Source organism: Miscanthus floridulus, chromosome 18, assembly GCF_019320115.1.
Source record: "Miscanthus floridulus cultivar M001 chromosome 18, ASM1932011v1, whole genome shotgun sequence".
NCBI classification, from domain to species: Eukaryota; Viridiplantae; Streptophyta; class Magnoliopsida; order Poales; family Poaceae; genus Miscanthus; species Miscanthus floridulus.
The window spans coordinates 18,461,833-18,475,528 of NC_089597.1; the positions used below are offsets into that span (position 1 = coordinate 18,461,833).

Sequence of the window (13,696 nt, forward strand, 5' to 3'; positions counted from 1 at the left end):
GCCGAAGGAATTAAGAGGACGATTCCATAATGCGATCGGGGCCCTAGTAAAAGATAAATTGAACCCAGTAATCCCTAACTGGAAAGAGGTACCAGAGAACATAAAGAATGCACTATGGGATAGGCATCTGAAGGTCAATTTTAGATTTCCAGAGGGTAAGCACGAATTGGTAAAAAAATACTATCAAGATGATGGGAGAGTCATTTCGACGTTGGAGGTCGGAGCTCAACATGAAGTATATCCAAAAGGGGTTAACTCCCTTCAACGAGTTCAACAAAATAACTCCTAGTCAATGGGAGGAGCTCGTGGCTCAGAAGACTTCAGCGGAGGCATTGGAGCTCAGTGCCCGTAACACCGAGCTGGCGAAGAGGAACAAACACCACCATCATCTAGGCCCCGGTGGCTACTATGCCAAGGAAGAGCAGTTTAGGAAGATGGATGAAGAGGCCATAGCTGCTGGGAATATCGATGTGACGAACTTGAAGGTACGCTCAAGGAACTGGATATATGCGAGGAGTACAGAACCATCCGGCAGTAATCTTAAGTTTGATAAGCCGGAGAACCAAGAGGCAGTATCAAGGATACTGAAATATGCTGAAGACAAAGAGACGGGCTCATTCAATCCTTCCAGAGAGAGGGACGAGCTTAGCCTTGGCTTGGGAAACAAGGAGCACATAGGCCACACCAGGGGGCTAGGGAAAAAGATGACCTAGAAGCAAGGATTCGAAGAGGATAGGCACATGTACAAGAAACATGGCCGAGACCGGGAGACTAGTCTTGAGCTCCAAGTGAAGGCTCTAGTTGCGAAGGCGCTAGAGGAGCAAGGAATGTCTACGGAGCCACGTATATTAGTGATGCCACCGGGAGAACTGGCATTAGTTGGCAGCCCTCCGAAAGTTCCTAGCAGCCAAGGTTCCACTGCAGCCATAACCCTAGTCGATCTCATACGGGAACCTACTAGTTGCACCTTGGTGTTTCTCAGCGGCCGACAGAACACTATGATGGAGGTGGCAACGGGTGTGGCACATCCTCCCGGTGGCTTACACCACAATAATAAGATACCGCCGGACTACACTAGGGTCGAGGTGCATACAGTGAAGCCCGAGTTCATACAGTGGAGGATAGACTACACAACTCCCGAGGTGCTGGTGTTACTCGGAGACGTTATGGGGCAGTTCATCCTCTGGCACAAACAGGACATTATATTGACTGCTTCTTCGCCGCCTCCCCCTCTCCCAAATTTAGAGCGAGTTGTTGAGGCCGGGGAGATATTTTCACCATCTTGTGACCCCCACATTCCTGAGATGCCACATTCTTCCCTGCCTCCTATCGAGCATGTGCCTGATGAGATGCCACAACCTTCTCCAGCTCGTACCGGGCAAGTGCATCATGAGATGCCATGGTCTTCTCAACAAGCACAACTGATACATGAACAACGAGTGCCTCCTGAAGAAGGTGATGCACAAGAAGATGAGAACATGCCTGAATGGGAACTCCGAAAGAAGATTCCAATCAATATAAGGCCAGTTTATGTTTTGATCAAAGATGTCTCGTCGGTGTCCAAGTGGTATTCCCATGATCAGTTCAAGCCCGAAAACCAAGTTAAAAAAGTCCCATCACGGGGTTCTGAGGAGGCCGTCAGTAGCAAACTCCACCAAATTGCAAAGCAGTATCCAAATGTTGATGCCATCGAATGGTCAAAGGATTGCCTGAAAAAATATGAAAGAGGCAAGCCCTTCCTACCAAACCGGGACATCCAGCGCCTACCACTTGGAATGAGAAGGTTCCATGATTGGTACTTGCGTGTTCTCCCAACGAGCATAGATATCATACAAGCATGCTTTCCCACCAGCACATTTGGAAGCCCAGCCAGGAAAATTGTCTTTGACTTCAATGACATGCACACATGCTTTCACCTGGGAGAAATGGAGATGAATCTAATTTGCGCGTGGTGCCTGTAAGTCCTTGTCCTCCCGATATGATATGAATGTAATCTTTGAATTTTGTTGTAACTAACCCACGCCGTGATTTATAGAATGCAAGTGCACATTGTCAAACAAATGTTAAGTGTGAAAGCCAGGTATGTAGACCCTCAAGCTATAGCCCAAACAAATTTTAATTACCCTAAACGGTGGACACTGGATGCCAAAGAGCTAGCAGCTGCAAAGACTCTTCGGGAGAAAGAGCGCATCCGTAGTGCGAAGCTAAGGGAAGAGTCCCTTAAGGTTGCGGCATATATTGCCTTGGCTTTCAAAAATCTCCAACACCACTCTACTATATGGCTACCATACAACTTCGAGTAAGCTCAACTCTATATTTAAAGCTTTATTCGATATATTTCATTTGATGCAAAAGGGCTTATGTAATTCTATGATTAAATCCATGTAGCAACCACTGGATTTGTATAGCCGTCGATGTCAGGAGGAGCATGGCATGGGTCTTTGATTCATTAGATAAGGACACGGTGACATACAAAGACTTCATATCGATTCTCAAGACGTATACATATCGACAATCCTCATTAGCTTATATGTTTGTATACATACTTGTAACGTTCACTTTTGGATACTAACAAGTTGTATTTGCTAAAATAATTCGAACAAGGCATTTAGGTTCTATGTCACTAATCATCATGGAAGGCATGATCCAGCAAGGAAAGAAAAGCTGGCTATAAAAACACTATGTGCGGTAAGTGTAACTTACTTCTTCAGTACTCCGTTACATGGCTATCAAAAGCATTACTTAACATTTTCATATGCAAAACACACAGTGCCCCAAGTAGAAGCCTGGGAGTGTATATTGTGGATACTATATATGTTCTATGATGGGTAACACCGGTGCCTACAGGAGACACCCCTTAAGGGTAAGTTTGAACCTCTTCACCCGTAGTATAAAAACTTCATAAATGGTATGAAATACTAAACCGAAACTTGTTTTCTTGTAGTGGAGAGAAGAGAAAGGAATGAAAAGAGATCCATACAAGGATGACCAACTCTTAGAGCTCGTTGGCGACCTTTGCAACTTCATATTGGACCAGATTGTACACGTCAGAGGCGCCTACCATGACCGAGAGTCTGAGTTAGGTACAAATCCTCAGTACCAACACATTCGTGAGACTGAAAGGCTAGCTCTAGGACGTTGATAACAATGTATATGGAATTTGTATATTTAATGATGATTGTATATATTCATGTGAATTGGACTTGTAAATGTAGTTTATAGAATACTCTTATGCTTGTAGTCGCGGTCGCGGGGTGTTCGGCAACGCGAACGCTGGTCACGGGGCGTTCGGCAACGCGAACGCGGTTCGGAACGTTGGTCGCGGGGTGTTCGGCAACGCAAACGCGGTTCGGAACGTTGGTTGTGGGACGTTCGGCAAAGCGATTTTGAATTGAAAATTTGATTTTTTTTTTGCGGGAAAACGTATTGTAGGGGCGGTTTTAGATTGAACCGCCCCTACAAATACCTGTTTGTAGGGGCGGCTGGTACTACAGCCGCCCCTACAAATCGATTTATAGGGGCGGCCTGGGAACCACCCCTATAAATGCATGATTTGTAGAGACCCTTGCGTAGGGGCGGCTGGGCAAACCGCCCCTACAAATGGTCTACAACCGCCCCTAGAAATATTTTTTGACGTAGTGCTTTTTTGCCTTCTTTTTTTTTTAAAAAAAAAAAGAAAAACGAGCTGATGGCCTAGTCATCGTGAGCAAAGAGAGAGCAACGTCTCACACGTGAATATGTTAAGTGAAATATATATATAAACATATCCCCGCACAGAATGGTGAAAAATATCTGAATATGCACTTCCCTAGTGCAACACAAATTCGTGTTTTTCCTCCTTTTCTATTCTATTGAGATATGAACAGAAGCTTCGGTCAACAAGTTGCATATTCCCTCGTCCCAAAGGAACTGCAATTCTAGATGATAATATTCCGTGTTATTGCTACTGCAGTACTGCTACGGATGGAAATGCATGTAATAATAATGGAAATCTAAATTATCCAGTGTTTTTATGCGCTGCGTTGCAGATTGTAATCCATACATTTTAAATTAAGTTTCATCTTTCACTTTATGGTAAGTCAAACTTGTTAAACTCTAACCATGTTACGTTTATATAAAAATCCACCAATATCAAATTAATTCCATTTATTTTTTTCTTGAAACATGTTTTGAGAATCCATTATTCAAACTTGTAGGTGTTACTATATGTGTCTAAAAACTTGACCAGAGTTAGATGAAAATCGATTTAGGATAAAATCAAAGTGAACTATAGCTTAGAACAAATTAGGGAGTAAATCTGAATATAGTTATTCACATCTATATCTGATATGTATACTAAATTAGAATTATCTTAATTTGTTTAGCATATCTGGATTTAGATATGGATATCTCTAATGGCAACGCGAGTCATATGTTTTTGAGCAAGAACACCGGGGGGGACGATGAGTCCCCACCTGAATATATTACCATTGATTCCAGACAAGGTCTGGTGGGTGGAGTTACAAAGTCGGCTTGGTGCCAGTTACAAAGTCGGGAGGGGATAGAGATATAGATTAAATCCAAACAATTGATCTCCAGAAGCTAGAGAGGAGATAAGATTTCCTAGGATACGGCACTGTCAAAGTGCTGCAGTTGTCTTACAGGTCATCACTAGCCGATCAACACTTGGGTGTAGGCCCTGAAACACCACATCGTGTCGGTGTTTCCAAAGTTCCCAGTAGCAAAGTAGGATTAGAGGTGATGTCGCCTTAGGATGGGTCCCAACTGGGGGGCTGGCGCGCCATAGGTTCTCCACCGAGCCTAATTCTTCCATATTCCATCCAAGCCTAGCCCAAAACTGACGGGCAATGACACAGTCCAAAATGATATGGTTTGCATCCTCATCACTCCTCGTACACAGGTCACAAGTTGCATCCGTGAGCACGCCCTTCTTCTCCAGGTTCACCTTGCATTGTATCTGTTTCTGTAGCAGGAGCCAGGCGAAGAATCGTACCCTAGGGGGTGCGAAGTTGCGCCAGACAAAGGCAAAGGGTGGAAGCTGTGTTGCTCCCCTCTGATTGACGCCCTGTAAATCAAGCCCGTTGTTAGCTTGTGGTCTTTTTTTCAAAAGCACAACTCTCTCGTCTTGTGCCTCTATCAGGGTCATGTCCTGTAATAGCTGCTGCAACTGAAGTAGCTCACTTCTTGCTCTCGGGGTGAGTAGTGGTTGAAGTAGAGAAGAGAATGAGGTTTTAGACCCATCTCCAACCTTGACATAGGAGATACTCCCTCCGTACTCAAAAAAGTCGACGTTCTGGGCCTTTGGCCCGTTTTTACAAAGCTTGACGTTGTGCCATGGCAGGGTGAACTTTGGACTGGATTGCCCCTAGTCGACGCCGCCCGTTCGCTTCGATTGCCCGTCTGGCCGTCCGTCCGTCTTCACTCCCCATTAATTGTTGTTCCTTCATCTTCCTCTCCACGCTCAACTCGCTATTAGAGTTCGTTGCTGTTCCTTGCCGCCACGAATGGATCACTCGCGCCGCACGCTCGCCATGACGCTCGCCACACGCTCGCCGGAAGCGCGCCGCGCGCTCGCCGCTCGCTCGCCTGTACGCTCGTCGCAGGGCGCTCGCCGCGTGCTCGCTGCTCGCCGCGCGCTCGCCGCGCGCTCGCCATCGCGTCCTCGTCGGAGTCCGTTGCGGAGGAGGTGCTCGCCGTCGCGGCCTCGTCGGTGTTCGCGGACTCGGATGAGACGTTCGCGGACGTCGAAGACGTGCCGGACTCCGTCGAGCAGGTCGCGGCCTCGTCGGTGTTCGCGGACTCGGATGAGATGTTCGCGGACGTCGAAGAGGTGCCGGACTCCGTCGAGCAGGTCGCGGCCTCCGTCGACATGGTTGCAGACTCAATCGACATGGTGCCCGACTCCGTCGAGCCTGACTCCGTCGAGTCTCTATGCCCTCGCTGTGGCACGTTCCACGCTGGCGGTGTCTTCGGAGAAGCTTGCTACCAAGCTCGCCGGAACGCACGCAGGTGTGGCCATTGTGGACTTCTACACGAAGATTACGATATGCCAGTAAAGTGGTTCCATCTAATGGACAAATTCGATTGCGAGTTCTATATTCCTGATGTGGCCAAACTTGAAATGGATGGTACTAGAATCAAGTTGACTGATGACGTTTTGAAGAAGGTGGAAGAGTATATTAAGAAGCAGCAAACAAAGAGCACTAAGGTACAGTACAGCATCTCTCAATTTGGCCATTGCAAACCTAAGATACACTCATCTAATAATTTGCATAAACTTGCATCTTCTAATTTGTTACAGGAAGACTAGCAAGTGATTCGGCTAGCAATGAAGCTTCACAAGGGATTTGCAATGGCAGCCTCTTTTCCCTCTCTAGTGCTTGTTTGTTTATGTGAGGAATCTTGATTTTGTTGCAACCTTTTACCTTCATTGCTTCCTTCAAAATAATTTGTAGTGTGACAAAGATCCTATTTGCTTTCTTTGGACAGTACTCCAAAAATGCCTACAAAAAACAGATTGTAGTGAGTAGAGTACTTTAGTTGTTCAAGATCAATTTAATCAATCGAATGGATGATCATTTACCTCTTGCACTGCTGGAATTAGATCTTTAATTGTCTTAGCATCTTTCTTGTATTGAATGGCTTGAATAGCTCGAAAAAACCCCAAATCTAGAATGTTAAAATCTGGAGAATTGGGTGGTTGACATATAAGCCTAATGTCAAACCCATCTTGCTTTGCAACCGCACAAAAATGAGGATCATCAACTTTTAAATGAGATGGAGCATTATCTTGTTGAATGAATATTGGCTTGTTGACATCTTCTCTTGGCCACTTTGCTCTAATTGCGGGCAACACTCTATTTATCATGAAATCTCTTATCACATCCCTTGTGATTGATTGAATTGGTTTGATTACTTCCTCTCCACGAAGACGGTTGTGGCTTCCTCTAATAGCTTGTTCAAAATTGACTAGTGGAAAGCAACCTATTTTGCCATCAAACACACATACTCCATTTCTAAATCGTGGCCGAGCACATACACATAAGAACATGATCCTAGGGATGTAGTTCTTGTTCTTGCAAAGGCGGTGTGGTTCATCTTCCTCGGGTAGCAAGTAGTACCTCTCTGATTTTTGAGTGAGGTAGAACCACTTCTCATCAATAAACACAAAGTCAAACAAATCCTTGAACTTTGGATCATCAAGCAAACCTTGATCAATCATGTCAATGCACCACTTCAACCTAGTCTTCTTGTTATCATCAGTGAGGTAAGGTTTGATGCTACTAGAGTGGCGTCTAATGAAACCCCTTTTCAAATACCTTTGTATCCTAGATTTGCTAATACCAAGTTTACTAGACACATCTTCTATGGTCATCCTTTGCTTGAGAGGAATATCCCGCAACTTTTCCAAATCTAGAGGGATTGCTTTGCGGCCACTTCTACCTTTCTTTAGATTAGGAACCATGACCGGAATGTTTTGAGAAAGTTGGTTTTTACCTTGCCTCCATATGCGCTGAACTGATCTAATTTTTACTCCAAATTGGTTAGATACAATTGTTGTATCATGCTTGCCTAGTTTCCCATTTTTGCTTCTCATCAACAATGCTTGATACACTTGTTGTCTAACACGATCAGAATAGTCATTCTTCGGTTGGTGTAGTGGAACGGGAGCATCACCATCTTGTTCTAGCAAAACGAAAAAACAAGCTTTTTAATAGTACAAAGTAGTCACGGCATGATGTAGTTAAAGGAAAAAACCAATCATTTTAATAATGATAACAACAAGCTTATTTACAGTCCAAAGTAGTGACGACATGATGTAATTATAGGGAAAAAAACAATCATTTGCATGGGGTGCTGTTCATATAAATGAGAGGACTGTAAATTAGGCACGGCATGACTAGTAAAAAAACAGCTCCAAATTAGGCACGGCATGACTAGTAAAAAAACAGCTCCAAATTAGGCACGGCATGACTAGTAAAACAAAAAAACAAAGTGAGAGGACTGTACCAGTGAGGTTTTGTACGTAATCAAAGTCAACAGCTCCAAATTCATCTAATGGTAAGTTCAAATCTATTCCTGTTGAAAAGAAAAGACCACACTTAGAAAGGAAAATAATTTGCATGGGGTGCTGTTCATATAAATGAGAAAGAACAAACTGAGAAAGACACATTACCGTGGTTCTCATCTTCCAAAACTGGCTCGTTGAGATCGATGGGAAGGTTGTCGTCGTCATCTTCTTCCAAACGAACGTTTAGATCAAAGGCAGGGAAAAAAGCACTCATTGCTCGGTTAAGTGGACAGAGAAGATGGCAAGAATAGATGGTTGAGAAAGAAGGAAAGAGAGGCGTTTAAGCAAGCAAGCAAATGGCGTGGAGAAGAGAGAAAGCAAGTTGCCGCATAAATAAGCCAGTGGCGTGGAGTACAGGCAGCTCAAACGTCGGTGCTATCCGAGCGCGCAGGCAACAAACGAAAATGAAACAAGTGCCAAACGAAAATGAAACAATTGCCCCGCGCGCATGCAAGACTGCTGTCCGCGCCAAGCGAAAATGCAGGCGCCGAGCAAAACTGCTGTCCGCGCGCGCCACGCAGGGCAAACAGTGCCATGCAGCGGACCATCGCCATGCAAAATGAAATGGGCAACAAAAAAGGTGGGGCAACCGGGATTTGAACCTGGGGCGTAGCAATGCAGGCTCCGCGCACTAGCCAGTTGAGTTGGTTAACTTTCTCGTACAGAGAGCAAGCGCAACCATATTTATTAGGGGCAAAGAAGGAAAACTAACCCCTAATTAATCACTCCTTGGTTACCACAATCCTATCCTAAACGTCAGGTTTTTTTGGGTATGGAGGGAGTACTGCGGTATGCCAGCAGCAGACTTCTCAAGGCCTCCAATGGTCACTGGCGATGCTCCCCTGGAGCCCCACTAGTTGGACTTGCTGCCTTGCCCAAGCTGCCCATGAGGAGTCATTCGGATGGTGTAGACGGTGCACTAGTTTGAGCAACAGACAAGCGTTCTGGGTGTCCAGCCTCCTGATGCCAAGCCCTCCATCTTCTTTCATGGTGCACACTTTCTCCCAAGCCACTAGACACTTGGCGCCAGAGGAGCCGTTCCAGAGGAACGCCCAGCGTTTGGCGTCTAAGGCTTCTTTGATCCCTACCGGCAAGGCCAGAGCACCCATCATGTAGGTTGGTAAGCCATCCAGAGCCAACGCGAGTGGTATGTGAAAATGGTACTCCCTCCGTTCATAAAAGAATGCAACTACATGTTGCGTGTCAGCAAAAGTAGTTCACGTTTAACCAAATTTCTATTAAATATTATTCACATTTACAGCTCCAAAATAATTTATTATAAAAATACATTTCGTAATTAATCTAATGATATTTATTTGATATCATAAATATTGATATATTTTTATCTATAATTGATCGAACTTAAGATATAAAAACCATGATACTGTGCTATAATTGTATTCTTTCTCGGACGGAGGGAGTATTAGTATTTATAATTGTAACGTAAAATTGCTCTACTCCCAATAATTCTTAACAGTGTGGGCTGCTTTGATGTGTAGCATGGACCAATCGCCGACCGCTAAACGAACAAAAGGCTGGTTAACGTGTTATTCCAGCTTATAAATGGAGATGAGTACCCTCCTCGGATCGGCGTATATACCTACCTCAACAAATGCCTGGTACTCCTATATAAGAAGGGCTGCCAGCCTGGCGCCTCGATCGTCATGTGGGGACGGTTTGAACGACAACGTGAGAAACTGAGAATGGCAGGTGCCCTCCATCCTAAAATAAGTGCACTTCTAGAGTTTAGGTGAAGAGATCAAGATTAGTGAGAAATTATATATATGTCCCTATAAAGATGTAATTATTGCACTTTGGGAAAAGAGAAAGTAGAAAAAGATAAGTGAAGATAGCTTGTAGAGGTATATTTATTTTGGAAAAAAATTTGAGCTCTAGGAGTGCACTTATTCTGGTACGGAGTGAGTCCTTTGTACGAGGAAGAAAAGTGTCGTTTGACCACGCCTCACGCGCAGTCAAATCAAATGAAGAGCCTCTAAAAGTCAAAACGTGGCCGGCGTGGTGCCGCCGTGTCTTCTGTCGGACTAGGGGATCAGAACCAAAGACTATCCGTATCTCCATCCGTCCCTTTCATGAGTTGCCGAATTCGCTTTCTCAACCCGACGCTCTGCTATATATACACTCCTACCACTACGCCTGCCCTCGGCATCTTTAGCCAGCACAGCCCAGTCGGCAGTCGTGACCGGTGACCCGATGCTCGCTCGTCGGATCGCCGTCGCCGTCTCCGTCTCCAGTCTCCGCACGCTCCCCACCACGTGCACACCAACATGGACCGGCAGTATGCCGGACTAACCAAGGTAGCCATGGGCGTCCTGACCTTCAACTCCGGGCTCGCCGTCTACAACTCCTGGGGCGACGACGCGAGCTCCGTCTTGTTCGTGCTCGCCGCGGACGCCATCGTCGTGCTGCTCTTCCTCTGCCTCCGTGAGCAGGTAAGTAGAATATACTCCTATTTTTGTGTTAAATTTATTTAAAGCTAGTTTAAAATAAAATGCTTAGTTATTTAAGAAACAAGATATGTACTTATTTTGGACAATAAGTAGGTAAGTAGTTCAACCTCCTCTCTATTTTTCATGTTCAGGGCCGGCAGGGCCCAGCCTAAGTAGAGGGCCCAAACCTAGATATGTAAATCATCGTAGACTATAGTCCATTTACTAGCAACAAGAGCCCAAATAGAAAGGCAAATGACGTCAGTTTTTTTTTTTTCAAAGAAACGATTCTTTGTGACTCTCCGGCGCCTGACCATGGGTTGTCTTGCCTCTCGTGTCGCGAGTTCCTCGACACGGCGCCGCCTTGTGCCTGAATGCCTGCCGCTGCCAATCGCATCGTCGTCACGCACTCACGTTGGGTCTGGCGGTTGGTGTCAGTCGGTGTACAGGGTGAAGCGCACAGCAGACCTCCGTCCGTCTCGTGGCCCAGATTGAAATATCCAGTCAGGCACGCGTAGTGTATTTCGATTTTACACAGTCTAATCTTCTAGTTAGTGATTGATAAATAATAGTTGAAAATGGTGACTCATGTGGTGAAATATTTTCCTTCTAGTTTAGGATGTTAGGTGTTGTTAAACATGCTAAATCGAGACAGTGTTATTTGATTTGTTTCGTGCTTTACAAGTATATAATTAGACACTAACATATATGGTCTTTTTTACAATCACATATATGTCTTATATGGGTCCATGATGGTGAGTTCACCTTAGGACCTTGAAAACATAGGGCTAGCCCTGTTCATGTTCCGAAATTTATGGGCTTCAGGCATGCTAGAAAGTCGAGTCATTCGTATGAGTCATGGAAATTGACCATTGACCAGTGAGGGATTCGTATGACTCATGAAAATTGACCATTGACCAATGAGGGATTCGTATGAGTCATGGAAATTGACCATTGACCAGTGAGGGAGGGACCCCTCCTCGCGACGTCGTACACGTGAGTTGTACGTGAGAAGGCATCACGTCATCATGACATGTGCTCCGCGTCCACGTGTGCACAGGTCTCGTGAAATCCGAGGTCAAAACTCTTGGCCCCCCAGCCCCGACCAACCATAGCCGTCTATGCGCCCAAACCCTTCTCTGCAGATCCCCACGCCAACGCCGCGTCGCCAGCGACGACGCCTAGCTGCGGCCGCCGCCTGCCGTTGGCCACCGTGGGGATCCTCGTCGCCCTCGGCCTCAACCTCGCGCTCTGCCTCTGCCTCCGTCTCCACCGCGGCACCGGCGGCGGCCACGACCTCGCCTTCGTCGGCCTCTCCCACCTCATCCTGCTCCTCCTGTTCCTGTCCCTCCACCGCTTCCAGCGGTCGCCGCCAGGGGCCGGGCCAGGCTCGCCGCGTGGCTCCTCGCCGCCATGCTCACCGCCGCCTTAACCTGGAAGGTCGGCGCCATGATTCCCGAGGCTTCGAGTTCGTGGTCGCAGCGTGGGTCATAGCGGCGGAAGTGCTGGATGGACGGCGGCGACTTCATGCTATGCTGATCTGATCTGAGACTAGGAGTAAGCAAGTATGTAATGTACTACCCTGCTTATCTCTGATCTACAACAGTCTCGCATGCGGATCGACTTGCAGACTCGACATATGAATGGAAATAAAAATAATAAAATACAATTGGTGGACGACTTCGATCGTCTGTTGGTTTCCACCTGGAACAAAATAAAATCTTTCGGTCGCTTTCACATGTCCACTTGAACAGATGCAAAGGGCTGGACATTGAGGGAATTTTTCATGGGTAGATAGATATTCTCACGTCTCACCCATCGTTCGTTCATCTGAACATTTATTCAAGAAAATAAAGATTTTCCAAGGGGTGCCTCCTTTAATGGCGCCTTTCTCGAATGCCCTTATGTTAATGGTATGTGGACTTCACTCATACTATATATATCCTAATCCTAGAACATTTTTTTGTGAAATTAACAATTATCATAATAAACCATTGGATGTAACAATGATTAAAAAGCTCAGCTCAAATCACTGTTCGTTTCGCTGAAATTTGGCTTATACTGATGCTTATGCTGATTTGTTGAGAGAGAAAAATATTGTTCGTTCGCTAAAAAGTACTGCTGAAGTAGTGCTGAAGAACAGGGCAATATCAATATCATGGTCGCTCCTCTTCAACACCTTTTTTTCTTTCGGGTTTTGCAAAACCTACTAATAAGTCAACTAAAACATATCGAAACTGTTTTGTATTTAGTTGTGACTAGAAAAGGCACGCGGCGTTGCCGCGCCGGCCAGTAAAGGCTAATGTTAGGGGAAGTGATCGTTCCAATAGATTGCAGCTGATTATATATTGTATGCAGCAGTTCCTAGTATTGAACTCTGATTGACCAAATTATTCAAGAATGGGAGCATGTAACAACGGTGTAGCAGAGCAAGTATTATTTCAATTATTTAAATTTACAAACTGAGCTATGCGCACCTGGTTAGGTTCGGTGAACTTGTTGCACCAGGGTTCGTTAACTATGCTTATTTTTTGCGCTATATTACGATAATTGATAGAATGTTATTTCATACGTGGGGTAATATTTATGTGTAGGTGAACGTGCGCGCGCGCGCGTGTATATATATATATTATTTCCTACTTTCAGGGAGTAGTTTACTCTCATGTGTATATCTCTAGATTTAGGGCGTATATGGCCCGACGAAGTGTACGTAAATGGAGTATATCATCATACTAGACCATCTAGGGTACTATGTATGATAAGTATGTATGTATACTTAGAGTGTATGGTTATACTTATTTTATATGCTACTATCATAGTATTATATAATATATTAAAAAATATGTGCTCTTTTGAAATTTTTTTCACATAGTAAATATCTAGAATATTTTAATATTAGTATGTCAACATACTCAAACTGATAAATGAGTATGTACACATACGCAACGTGATTTTTTGATTATGGGAATAACTACTCCCGAGAGTATATAAAATACACCATATATATATATATATATATATATATATATATATATATATATATATATATATATATATATATATATATTAGGATCGTAAAGCCGGTAAAATCACTCAATCGTTTTATTTTATGCGTGGTATGGGTAACCTAGGGTAAAAATTTCATAGCAATTTGAATAAAGAAAATAACTCTATTAAT

General features: G+C 44.6%; 1 pseudogene; it reads left to right on the forward strand.

The window, feature by feature from the left end:
* Window positions 1-10,392: 10,392 nt before the first annotated feature.
* Window positions 10,393-12,380, forward strand: LOC136523383 (uncharacterized; annotated as a pseudogene).
* The last annotated feature ends 1,316 nt before the right edge of the window (window positions 12,381-13,696 follow it).